Raw genomic sequence first — 14,134 nt, 5'->3', positions numbered from 1 at the left:
AGCAATGCAATAAAAACAGAGTAATGCTAAATCCAATCAAACAACAAGCAAGCAACAGGATTAAGACTAAGATTTCAATAAACAAAGAAGGTCCTGAGGATGGATTCATGGGATGGACTAATCATTGTGGTTATCTAACTTGGTCAACAAATCTCAAGCAAACTTTGAGCTAACCTCTAGACATATTAATCTAAGACAAGTTTCTCCCACTCTCATGGTCAAGAAACAATCAAACCTATGCAATTCTAGACTTGTTCTCACACAGTAAAGAATCTACACAAGCAGGCATTAAGCAATACATCTCAAACCAAACAAGACCTCTAATCTCTTAGCAAGCCTAATGGTAAGCTCTAGATCTAGCCTTATCTATGCTTCTTAAACATTGGTGTGATGCTAAGAAGCTTGAAATCAGATCCTACCCTCTCAGATATAGGATCAGCATTAAGAACATCTAGTCTAGAAGAGATCTACAACAATCAAGCTTGACCAAATCACACAAACCACAAGATCAATCCATCCTAACCCATCCTCAAGATCCTAAGCAATCTACTCACAACAATACATGATGAAACAAGTCAAAAACCCAGAAAATATTGAAACTTGCATTATTAGCAAGATAAAACAGAGATCTTCAATACTGATGAAAGGATCAAACTCAAATTCTCAATATTAAGAAAGTTATGAAACTAACAATATTGAGAATTTTGTCTTTTTCAAGTACAAAATCTAAGAAAAATAAAAGTGCAAAAGGAATAATTCCCAAAAGGGTAAAAACTAGGTTTAGAGAATATCTCAAAAGCTTGACTCTTTTGGAGGCTGCAGGTACAAGGCTTTATATAGGAAGGGGAGTGGAAGCCCTAAAAATAAAAAAAGTCAAAGTAGTCAATGGCTCGGTCGAGTGGCAGGTCGAGCTGGCTTCTCTCGCGCATTCTCCACTCGGTCGAGTCCTCCTCAGCACACGGTCGAGTGTCTGGTCGAGTGTGCGGTCGAGTGTGTGGTCTAGTTGGACTCTGGACCTTGGTTCTTCAGCCTTAACTCCCTTGCTTTCCCTTCATGATTGCTTCACTTCTCCTCAGCATTGCTTCCATGCTCCTTAAGCTCCAAAATCACCTGTTTATGCATGAAAAGATGCAAATGCAATGCAACTAAACTCTAATGCATGATTAGTCCTAAAGCTGCACAATAATGGTGAAAATGGCTAACAAAAGATGCAAAAGATGTGAATAAACTAAGGGAAAACATGGTAAAATATATGAACACCACCATCACTCTTCTGAACAAAGATGGTAGTGAATTCACTGTAAATGGTCAGAGAGTCAAGAAATATTTAGCTGACCAAGTCCGACCACAGAGGTTTTCTGTGCTCCTCTATGAACCCCCAAAAGCCTAAAAAGCTGAAAAGTCAAGCTAGTGACTTTAAACAAGCTAATGACTTTAAACAAGCTCACTTGGGAGGAAGTCCCAAAGGTATCACTGTAAATATTTTTTAGGATCCTTGTGTTTTTAATATTTGTTTTTGGTTTTCTTGTATTCAGAAATCTACAGAAGGGAGTATGGGCAACAGCGATAGAGGATACAGAGAAAAGCAGAGTGAGGAGGAGATTGGGGAGAAACTTTTTATTTCTTTTTGGAAAAAAAAAACTGAAAACGAAAAAAAATATATGGGAAATCGTCGACCCACTTGCTCTTCTCCTTTCCCCACTCCCCACGAGAATTTTTCCCTCCCCCACGAGATTTTTCAACTCTCTTGTCACCTCACCACCCATCTCTCTCTTGTTCCCTCTCACCAAACACATCAATGTATCCCATCTTCCCACATCAACCCACCACCACACTCCATCTCTCCCCCTTTATGTCGACATATCACTCCCTATTTATTACACAACTCTCTCAACTCTCTCTACTCTCCCCTCTCCCCAACCAACAAATAATCTCACCTTTCACTCTCCCTTGCTAGACCTGCCGAAGAGAACTGCTGCCTCCATCGAGCCACACTCCCAATCGAGCCGTCGTCCTCGTCGTGTCCGCCGCTGCCACCGTCTGCTCTCGTCCGAGCCATTCTCGTCGACCCCGCGAAGCTCTACTCGAGACGCTCACCAACCGCCCCTTTCGAGCTACTGTTGCACACCTCGTTCGAGCCATCAGCTCAAGCCGTCGCCTCTCTCAACTCTCGATCGAGCCACTCTTGTTATCCCCGCGAAGACACCGTTCGAGCCAGTCTCCAACACCACCGTTCTTGCCGTCTGCATACGTGAACCCGTCACGTAGTTCATCCGCTCGGGCCGTCTCACGCTGCACTGCTGCCTCACTCGACCCACAAATCCGATCGAGCCATTGTCACAATCTCCGTTCCGATCGAGCCATTGTCACCATCTCCATTTTGCTCGAGCCATTGTCACCATCTCCATTTCTCTCGAGCCATTGTCACCATCGTCACCGTTCGACCTCGCCACCAAACTCACTCGAGCCACTCTCCGTCGAGTCCGAGAAGATCCGTTCGAGCCGACACGCATAGCACCGTGATAGAGCCACTGCAAAATCTCGATCGAGCTATACTCACTCTCATTGATTTTTGTGATTTGTATTATTGCCTGGTCACTAACCTACTAATCTTTGATTTTGAGTTTGAAATGTCTCAGCTTTACAATGTCTGACAATTTTTGGGACGAGATGTATGAGAAGTATGGTTGTGAGGTACCAGGACGTGTTGCTAGTTTTAAGCCGCCTACGCAAGGCGCTGGGTCAAGCAGACCAGACAAACCGCTCTCTAAGAGCAAGAGTCGCGGGAAGCGACCGGGACAAGCTTCAAACTCAAAGGAGGACGGGAGTGATTACGAACAGGAGGAACCATGGTTGCGCTCAGCACAAGCTCCCAGAAAATCGGTCAGACGAAAGAGCGCTGAGACGAAACTAACTCCCAAGGAATACTACGAGCTTTTCAAGCAGATGGAGTTCGAGGGAACAAGATATCCCCATTTTGAGACTATGCAGCAACTTGGGATTTTGGAGGATGTTTAGTATCTGTTTAGGCGGTGCCATCTGGAGAGAATCATGAACACACCCAAAAATGGATACAGAAAGGAGACAATTCAGTTCCTCTGTACTCTCAAGACGCACCTGTATGCGGATGAGCCGGGAATGATGTCTGATGGAGGTCTGGGCTACATTACATTTCGCGTTCACGGCCAGTTCTACACTCTCACCATCAGAACCGTCAAAGAGATGTTTGGATTTACCAGCAGAACGGGGACTACACTACAGTTTGATCGGGATGAGATATCCACACTCTGGGCAACGATTGGGAGCATGCCCACATTCACTTCATCGAAGATAAAAGCGCTGAACGTGCAAAGCCCAGTGTTGCGTTGCTACCAGAAGGCGGTCACCAATGCATTTTACGCCAAAGAGATTAAGTGATACATGACGAACGGCGAGCTAGAGATGATTGATCTGGCGCTTAAGGGACTCTTCATTCACTGTCATGGATTGCACCGCACTGCAAGGTGACATATCCAACACTTCCATCTCGCTCTACCTTATCAACTACATGCTGACATACAAGAATTGGGTCTTGCGAGTAAGCATCAACCACACTCCCGGAGTGATGTGCATGGGAGGCATAGTGACTTGGTTCCTTGAGGCTGCTGGTGTTCCCCTACATCGCACCCACCACATTGGATAGACATCAGCAACCTGTGACAGCTACGCACTTTGGATTGGGGTTTGAGGCATGGAAGGCTGCTCTACAAGTTTGTGCATCCTGCGGTCGGATCCTCGAGATTACTCCTCCCTTGCGTCAAGTTGACTACAATCTTAGGGGGAGAGCATATCGAGTTTATCCCTCCCGCGGGTATCTTATACAATCCTAGCTGAAGAGGAACATGTAGACGTTGCAGAAGCACGCGCCGAGCCAATGGAAGAAGACACAGAGGAGTACCGCCCAGAGCAGTTCCACTTCGAGGAGTACTCGGATCTACGAATGGCCAAGGGGGTCAGAGCAGCTCATCATCGACTCAACCAGCTTCAGCGATGGGGGAAGGCCAGAGACAAAGCGCTGACCAGTTTCACCAAGACTGTCATGAACTTCATGCGTAAATTTAGCTGTTCGACTTCCACAACCGCGGTCCCTAGGTCTATCCCCGAGGATACCAGACCAATGCCAGGACGCCCTTCCGCGAACATAGAGCGAACACCTTTTTCGATTCCCTCTCCTGCACGTCAATCTTCATATCTGCCTTGGGAGCGTCTGCCTTCACCCGCTCCTTCACGCCACTCGTCACACAAGTCTAGGGCGAGACAGAGACGTGGTTCGCGAGGTTCTAGAGCCTCTTATAGTCATAGAGCAGCGCGTCGTTCTGCAGCTCGAGATGAGCATGAGGTTGATGTTAGGCAGAGGGTTGAACATCAGGGTGATTATCAGCCTACCGAGGTTGTTGTGTTGGTCTCGGACCATGGCGAGTCCAGATTCGATGACATGCAGTGTGACAAGCAGCCGAACACTTATCAGAACACGCAAGCGATCGAGCAGCAAGTCGACCAACCTGCTGATGTCACACCCGCGGATCCCGAACAAGGCGAAGGACAGAGTCAATTTCCCGCTCCTCCATGGGCAAGCATAGACTCCTTCTTTTACTATTGAGGTACTCCTACCTTCCCTTTGTATATACCATTTCATTCATCCGTTGTTTGTTTTGTGATTCTTCAATCCTCCTGCAAATTTTTCTTACACAAGAGACTGTGTAATTTAAGTTTGGGGCAGGTTTTGAGATGATGTATCTAATGTCGTGTTTTGTGATTCTTATTTCAAATTTTTTGCATCATATCATATTTGAGTCTGCATCAATCTATTTGCATAGAAAAACCATAAAGATTTGAAAAAATTTCAAAAATTTCCACAAAAACAGAGTGTTCATGTAGTTTGCACTTGCATATTAGGATTGAGTCTAGGTTTATTCATATAGGATTGTTGCATTTAGCATAGGGGTTGATGATGATTGTAACCTTGTTAGCATGTTGGATTCAATAGGATAGGATCAAGGCCCTTGTTTTTAGCTCTTTGATGCTTGTTGATTGAACTTGAAAATTTAAGATTGAAGCATGTTTTGAATTGAGATCATTCCCTATCTACCTTAACCTAATCCTGACTTGCAATTATCTTGTTATGCATTGAAGTAGAACTCATGGATACCATATACATACTTGGATTGTCTTTCACATTTTTACCACTTTTGTCAATCCAAGTAGCTGATTCCCATCTTTGGAACAGTTCCCCGTACCCTTAACCAACCGTTCTTTCAAGCCAATTGTATTCTTGAGTGTGAGGCCTTTTTCCGAGTTGAGCTTGTTAGAAAGTGTTAGTTTCTAACCGACAAGAGTAGGATCCTGTGTAGTTCTAGTTCGCGTTATCCGGACTAGTGGGACTAGGTGAAAACTCGATTTTGGGTATTGGGTATGGATTTGTGCAGAAGAGTGAAGTGTAAAAAGAAAGTAAAGGGTAGAAAGTCTTTAGGAGGGGGATGTGTTTTCAAGGTTTACAAGTCTAGTAAAGGATTTGGGTTGAGCAAAATAATGAGTTATTGGTTCTGGGCATAAAACGAAAAGATTAGACAAAGGAAAGAAAGTAAAATGTTTAAGATTTCTAGATTCCTTAGAAGAAAAGAATAAGAATTTTACTGATAATAAAGATTTCCCAATCCGTTAGAATGATAAGAAGTGAACTCCTCCTAAGACCAAGTGTAAAGACTGAAAGAATGGGTTTGAGACAATGTTTGTGATGAAGGGTAGAACAAACTTCGGTTTGGAACGTTCTTTGGGTAGACAGGGCGCTGCTCTTGTATGTATCAGTTGGTTTCAACCTTTAGCCTTCTCTTAAGCTCAACTCCTTTTCGTGAGAGAACCTTGCTCTGAATTGATGAAACCACTTGAGAAGGAGACCATCTAAGTCTCTAACCTTTTACCCTAGCCAAATGAGTTCAACGACATTGCTTAGCTCGATTCATGGTTCTCTGTTAATGAATGTTAAAGGGAAAGATTGATAGGATTGAGTGTGTAGAAAAAATATACAGTTCCTTCACCATGCATTATAGAACTAAAAACAAGGACCTTGATTCTAACTATTTTATTTAGCATGTTTTAGGTTCTGAGACCCCATCTTCACACCTCTTCTCCATACTCTATTCTTGATTGTTTGCTTGAGGGCAAGCAAAGAGTAAGTTTGGGGGAGTTGATATGTCTATATTTTGTCTTTCCTCAGCCTATTTTTATCATGCATTTAGCTAGGATAACTCATTGGTTTGCATCGTATTCTAGTTCTTTCTATACACTTTGCACATCTAGGTAGTTCTTGCATCATCCTTGCATATATTGTGCATTTTGGAGTATTTCAGGTATTTAGGAGACGTTGGAAGCCATTGTCGTCCGAGCCATTGTCGTCCGAGCCATTGTTGTCCGAGCCATCCGTTCGAGCCGTCCCACTCGAGTGGGATTTCGCTTTCGAAGTCTTCATCAAAGTTGTAGGGAATTGAGTTATCTTTCCTACGCCGTTTATTTCAAGCCAATCGTAGGTGTGGTTCAAGAGTTATCATTGTTTTAGTGGATGCCTATACACCACGTCCCAGCCATGCTCCCCCGCCACGCACTCCAGCTTGTTTGATCGACCCATGCTCCTCCGCTACGCACTCCAGCTTGTTTGATCGAGCCATGCTCCCCCGCCACGCACTCCAGCTTGTCTGATCAAGCCATGCTTCTTCGACGCGCACAGACTCGATCGCACATGTCGGGAAGAAAGACGTTTGGTTTCACATTCTTCAAGAGATTACCGAACCGACGCTTTACCTTGTCGTTTTAGGGCTTTCCATGTTGGACTACTATATATACATTTTGTTAAGTCTTTGCTGAGACATCTTATCTTTTATCTCGTTTTCGTTCCCAGAAGGTTTTAACCTAGCTAGAAAAATACGTTCTGAGACTTGTATTCCGATATCATTGAGATTTATTGAGATTTTGCATTTGACTATTTCTACAAAGTTTTTCATCTTATTTTTATCTACCTAATAATGCTTGTTTCAATGTTTTCTGAGTTTGTATCTTTGGTGATGATTTACGGATCTGAGTAGTATGTTAGTTCTTGAGGATGGGATAGATTAGGTGGAGGATCTTAGGACGTAGAGTGTTTAAGCTTTGATTGTATGATTCCCTTCTGGACTAGAGTTAGAATTGCTAGTTTCTCTCTGATCAATTGGAAGTAGGTTCGAGACATTTCCACACCCAAAAGGTGTTTGATGAAATGTCTGACCAACTAGTGCTAGAGACTTATGTTCCTAGCCTAAGAGATTAGTTGTCTGGGATGTTTGTTGACGTGAATGAACTTGTTTGTCATGCCTGCTCAACCACGTTTCTCTAGCGAGATCTAGGTATGGAAGTGGTTGAGTCTGAGTAGCTTTTGCCAAGAGATTGGATTAGCTAAGTTGTGATGTTCATTGTTTAGGGATAGTTTGCTTGTGGTATGTTAAACACTTTGTAGACTAGGATACTCCACCGACATCAATTACCCCATCCTTAGGATTTCTTTCTTTCTGATTTTTGTTACATTCCTGGAACTGTTTCGTTTGTTCATGCTTGAATCGTTTTCAGTTTCACTTATTCATTTTTGCTTTTTGTCATACATTTTCGTTTCTAGTTCTGTGGCTCATTTCCGTTTTGTATTGTCACCATTCTAGGACTGTTAGACAAACACTATCTTTGAATTGGCTTGACTTGTGATTTCTTGATTGCATTTTAATTGTTAGTAAGGTTTCCCAACTGGATTGACACCTTAAGTATTACAACGCATATGGTTAATTGAACCTGCTAGGATAGACACACAAAAATCCTATTATCAGTGGCTTTGGGTAGTTTTATTTACGATTATTATCTCTAAGGGATTGTACTCGCCTATTGCATGGATTTGAGATGTTATAACCTTATGATGAATTGAATGCCTATTTTTAAGTTATTTCACCTGTTTTACTTCGCTGTTGTTGCATATTGGTAAACGAATGGGTAGAATTTTAATAGGCCCTAAAACTTTTTAATTAGTATATATGGCTATGTCCGGAACCTTAGGGTCTGGGTCTTACATTTGGTATCAGAGCGTGGTAGGGAATGATGATGCTCCGAACCCTGCAGCGGTGAACGCTGGGAAAGTAGGAGTGGGAACCGGTACAAGAACCGGTACGGGTACCGAAGGAGTCGGTAGGGGATAATGCCGACACCAGGTACGGGTGTTAACACGGCTGCACCGGTGGAGATGGGGCAAGTGCTAGGAGCGCTAGTGTAGATTTTGGAAAGAATGGCCTAGACACCGATCGCAAATCCGCTCGTGCCGAATGTGGTGCCAGTGCAAGTAGGTGCTCCTTTGTACCTGACCATCATGGATCATATGCTGAAATTGGGTACACAGTATTTCAGTGGTGGAGCAAACCCGACCAAGGCTGATGAATGGAAAAGTTGCCTCGAGCGGAACTTAGACTCCAAGGCGGTTATCTCTTTTATTTCTTATTTTGGTTTAAATTTGAACATTGGGGAATATTCCTCTCTTGATGCTTTTGCTTATGAACGTTGAGAGAGTTTGTGGCTAGCGTGTTAGTCAAAAGGTGGCGACGTGTTCTTATGGCAAATAGAACACGTGAAAGGATGATGTGCAGATCAAGATGAATCTGCGTGTCCTTAAGCCCCTACCTAGACCTAACTATTTAAACTCCTCTTCGCCTTTGTTCCTCCTTTAGACTTGAAAATAAAACTTTTGTTCAAGAGAGATTCTTCAAATTTGTCTCACTCTTCTCTTTCTTCAATCCGGGATTGAACCTTGAGAAAACCCTAACAAGCCTAGAACCGGGTTCGACCTTGTTAGAGACTGTATAAAGAGGAGAGTCAAACCTCTTGTGTCGTCTCTCGATCCACTCTCTTTCCACCTTCGCAACCTCGAGTTCTCGTTCATAAGTCCTAGAGTCATCATCGTACCATCTCGACTTCTTACCACCATCGCATCCACCACTTTCACTCGGTAGTCGCATCCGGCCACATCTGTATGATACAAAGAGACCTCACGAACGTAATCCGAAACGGCTTGTTTGAATCGCTTCAAACTCCGTTTCCCTCGTTTGTTTCTCTTATAAATCTGAAGACGCGAATCTTTACCGAGGAAAGTTTCACCGTTCGTGAGTTGGCCGAGAGCTCAAGTCGCGACCGTACCACAACCGCGTCTCCAGGTCACATCAGCTTGGTATCAAAGCTTTAAAAGCTCCTGTCAGGCTGTTTCGTTTGTTCCATAGGTACTGTTTGTTCTTTTGGTTTAATTTGGTACATGATTAAGGTTGTTTGTCGTTTGTTTAGGGTGTTAGTTTTCATTTGTGTTCATCGTGTTCATAACTCTGTTGAACCGTGTTCTTGTGAGTCCTCTTTTAAATCGATAAAGCTAGGAGTGTGTTCTTGTTTGCGATTTTTCCTTTTGAGTCACAAAGCAGTTCTTGTCGTCTTGCACTTTTACTTTTACTTTTGCTTTATTTGTTTTAGTCGTAGGTTTGAATATATCATAGCTGTCTTCAATCATTGTTGGTGAAACAAAATTTTATGTGGTCCTCTTGAACGAGTGAAACTCACGCGTGTTACTTTTGTGTTTATTCTTTTTGCGAGGTTTAAATTCAAGTTTCACCACAAGCCGCACCATGTCACCAACGACCAGTCTGTACGATGGCCGAAGAAGTTCCACCAGCGCCTCCAGAAATTGGCGTCACCTTTGTCGCATTATGCACCAGTCTAGAGCAGCTTGCCGACCGTCTCACAAGGATCGAGCTTATGAACCCTCCCCGTGAGGACCCATTACCCGCGAGACAACCACGACGAGAGCCGGCGAGCGATCAGTCCGATGAGGACTTTGAACCACGGCCTAGGCGACGACACCGGTATGACGATCAGTACGACGAAGCTCCAAGACATCACGAGCCGAACCACAAGATGATTGCCCCCACGTTCGTGGGAAAATCAGACCCCGAGGCCTATCTCGAATGGGAAAGCCGAATGGAGTACTTATACTCGTTACACGCCTACCTGGAGCTGCGAAAGGTCCAATATGCAGTGGCTCAATTCACCGATCACGCCCTCACTGGGTGGGATCGACTGGAAGCTGAGCAACGACGCAACCGTGACCGACCTATCACCGTTAGGGAAGTCTTGACAGCGGAAATGCGAAGGCGCTACGTGCACCCATACTACCACCGCAAGCTCCAAAAGAAGTTCCAATGACTTACACAAGGCGCGCGAACCGTGGAGGCGTATTACAAAGAGTTTGAACACTTGCACAATCGATTGCAAGTAGATGACTCCGAAGAGTCTCTTATGGCTCAGTTTTTGGACGGATTGCAAGAACGTATTGCGCGCAAGGTTGAGCTCCAGCCCTATCATACTTTTGTAGAGTTGTTACACCTTTCAGTGCAAATCGAGGGTCAAATCAAGAAGAAGAGCGCATCAGCGCCTCGTGCCCGAACCCAAGGAGTTTCAAATTGGACTCCTAACGGGTCGCCATCGAACCGATTGCCAGAGAAGCCAAAGGCGACCAGTGCGGACTCGAGATTTAAACCAAGCGAGCCGGCCACCAATGAGCGCCAAGATCCGCGACGCAACACCACCGACGTCCGGAGCCATGACATTGTGTGTTTTAAGTGTCAAGGGAGAGGCCACTACGCTTGAGAGTGTCCGAACGCGCGCACGATGATACTGACCATGGCTGGCAAAATCGAGTCCGACGATGAAGCCACCGAGGAGAACGTTCGAGGAGAGGTTGAATTGGAGGAAGCTGTTGCTGAGCCCGAAGTCGGAGAGCTGTTGATGATACGCCGCATCCTGAACGCAAGCGTAGCCACCGCGACGCCAATCAACGCGACCATATCTTCCACACGAGGTGCACTGTAAGTGGTCGCGTTTATGGCTTGGTAATAGACGGAGGTTCTTGCACTAACGTGGCAAGTTCCAGTCTTGTCAAGAAACTTTCTCTTGAAACCAAAAACCACCCCCACCCTTACCGTTTGAAATGGTTAAACGATAAGACCATGATCCATGTAAAGGAACAGGTCACGGTCCCATTCAGTGTTGGTCCGTATAAGGACCAAGTCCTATGCGACGTAGTGCCTATGCAAGCTAGCCACCTCTTATTGGGGCGTCCATGGCAGTTTGATAAGCGCACTACGCATTGCGGCCACACAAACCGATAATCCTTCGTTCATGACAACAAACAACTTTTCTTGAACCCTTGAACCCCATGCAAGTGCATGAAATGCAAAACAAGTTGTCTAAAGACTCGAACGATAAAAAGAACTTTTTGGTTCAATATGGTGATGTTAGAAAGTCCATTAGGGACTCTGGCCAAGTGTTATTGATGGTTTTTTGAGATGTGCTGCTTTCATGTCTGGAAGGTCCGATCGACGCCTTACCGGAGGTGATACGCGATGTCCTGAAGCGATTCGCGGACGTGTTTCCCAAGGAGCTTCCCGAAGGCCTACCACCGATCAGAGGCATTGAGCACCAGATCGACCTTGTCCCTGGCGCACAACTACCGAACCGGCCAGCCTACCGTGTCAACCCCGAAGAAGCAAAGGAGCTTGAGCGACAAGTCAAAGAACTTAAGGCACTAGGCTACGTTCGAGAGAGCTTGAGTCCGTGTGCCGTGCCAGTGCTCTTAGTCCCAAAGAAAAATGGATCTTGGAGGATGTGCGTTGATTGTAGGGCCGTCAACAACATCACCATCAAATATCGACACCCGATTCCACGCCTTGATGATATGCTTGATGAACTAAGTGGCGCCAGCGTCTTCTCAAAGATCGACTTGAAGAGCGGCTACAATCAAGTTCGTATGAAGGAGGGCGACGGGTGGAAGACGGCCTTAAAAAAAAACAGGGTTTGTACGAATGGTTGGTAATGCCATTTGGTGTTTCTAACGCCCCCTCTACCTTTATGTGTCTTATGAACCATGTTTTAAGATCATTTATCAACAAATTCAAAGTGATTTATTTTGATGACATACTAGTGTATAGCTCTAGCCTAAACAACCATGTTAAACACTTAGAGGCTGTCTTGTTTACTCTCCGCGAAGAGCAACTCTACGCAAAATTGAAAAAGTGCGTGTTTGCTGCTGATGAATTGGTCTTTTTATGCTTTGTTGTGAGTTCGCAGGGCCTCAAAGTCGATGGAGAGAAGATACGGGCAATAGAGGAGTGGCCCACGCCAACAAGCATCACTCAATTCCCCTCATTCCACAGCCTAGCCAGTTTTTCCGGAGATTCGTGCGAGACTTCAGTACGGTCGCCGCGCCTCTCACCTCCGTGATCAAGAAGAACAGCGAGTTTTATTGGGGAGAAGAACAAGACAGGGCGTTTACCAAACTCAAGAAACGCCTCACGCAAGCCCCCTTGCTCACATTGCCTGACTTCAACAAAACTTTTGAGGTTGAGTGCGATGCGTCGGGAGTCGGGGTCGGAGCTGTCTTGACTCAAGGAGGCAAACCAGTGGCGTATTTCAGTGAAAAGCGTAGTGGAGCCACGCTTAACTACCCCACGTATGACAAGGAGTTATATGCCCTTGTTCGTGCCATGGAGGTTTGGCAACATTATCTATTGGTGAGAGAGTTTGTGATTCACACTGATCACGAAACACTAAAGCATCTCCGCAGCCAGACTAACCTCAAAAGACGTCATGCGAAGTGGTTGGAGTTCATTGAATCTTTCCCCTACGTCATCAGATATAAGAAGGGCAAAGAGAACGTGGTGGCCGATGCTTTGTCAAGGAGACACGCCCTCATCACCACTATGGACGCACGTGTGTTGGGATTTGAAAGCATCAAGGATGCTTATGCTGGGGATGCTGAGTTTTGAGATTGTTTTCAGAACCATGGGAAGGGAATTTACATCGAGTTCTACCTTCATGTGGGGTTCCTGTTTAGAGGACGAAGGTTGTGCGTACCAAATGGATCTATCCGGGAGCTGCTTGTTCGCGAAGCTCATAGTGGTGGTTTAGCGGGTCATTTTGGCATCACCAAGACGTTGGCCGTGCTCAACGAACATTTTTACTGGCCAAAGATGCGAAGTATGGTGGAGAGGCACGTCGGCCGTTGCATTGTCTGTCGCACCTCCAAGTCGACAACTCACCCGCATGGCCTCTACATGCCCTTACCTGTGTCCACCGCGCCATGGATTGATCTCTCCATGGATTTCATTCTCGGTCTATGAAACAAGATCTTTTTGGTGTGGGTGATGAATGATGATGAATGTATGCAATGAGATATAAATGGATGGATGGTAAGGTGTTTCAACTCCCCTTATGTAGTTACAGTATAAGAGGTGTCAATCCTAAATGAGTGTTTGTGAACAATTAAGATATGTATATGAATCTAAGTTAAGCCAAATGTAAAGATTGTTTGTCACTAACAATCCTAAGATGAAAAAGTAAAATGTAGAAAGTAAACTACAATAACTAAGAGCTGAATGCAAATAGAACAGAATGATTGCAGTAGTTATGAACCAAGAACATAAATAGAAACTATGCTAATGAACTAATGCAAGACAATAATGAACAGGACAATGAGTAAATGAAACAGAAATGCAAATAGAATGATACTAGAGATAAGACAGAACAACTACAAAACATAAACAAGAGTTCTGGGGATGAACTCGAGCTAGCACTCGATCGAGTGTAGATCGAGTGCCGGGTCGAGCTAGATAAATCCGGGAAACAGAGCAACACAATAAAAACAAAGCAATGCAAAAACGAATCAAACAACAAGCAAGCAACAGGATTAAGACTTAAAAATCAATAAACAAAGAAGGCCTCGAGGAGGGATTCATGGGCTAGACTAATGAATGAGGTTATCACACTTTGGCCAACAAATCTCAAGCAAAGCTTTGAGCTAATCTCTAGACATATAAATCTAAGACAAGTTTCTTCCACTCTCATGGCAAGAATCAATCAAACCTATGCATCTCAAAGACTTGTTCTCACAAAGTAAATAATCTACACAAGCAGGCATTAAGCAATACATCTCATACCAAACAAGACCTCTAATCTCTTAGCAAGCCTAATGGTAAGCTCTAGATCAAGCCTTATCTAT

Source organism: Camelina sativa, chromosome 15 (genome assembly GCF_000633955.1).
Source record: "Camelina sativa cultivar DH55 chromosome 15, Cs, whole genome shotgun sequence".
In the NCBI taxonomy this organism is placed as follows: Eukaryota; Viridiplantae; Streptophyta; class Magnoliopsida; order Brassicales; family Brassicaceae; genus Camelina; species Camelina sativa.
The sequence above is the reverse complement of the archived record's forward strand: the minus strand, read 5'-3'. Positions refer to the sequence as shown.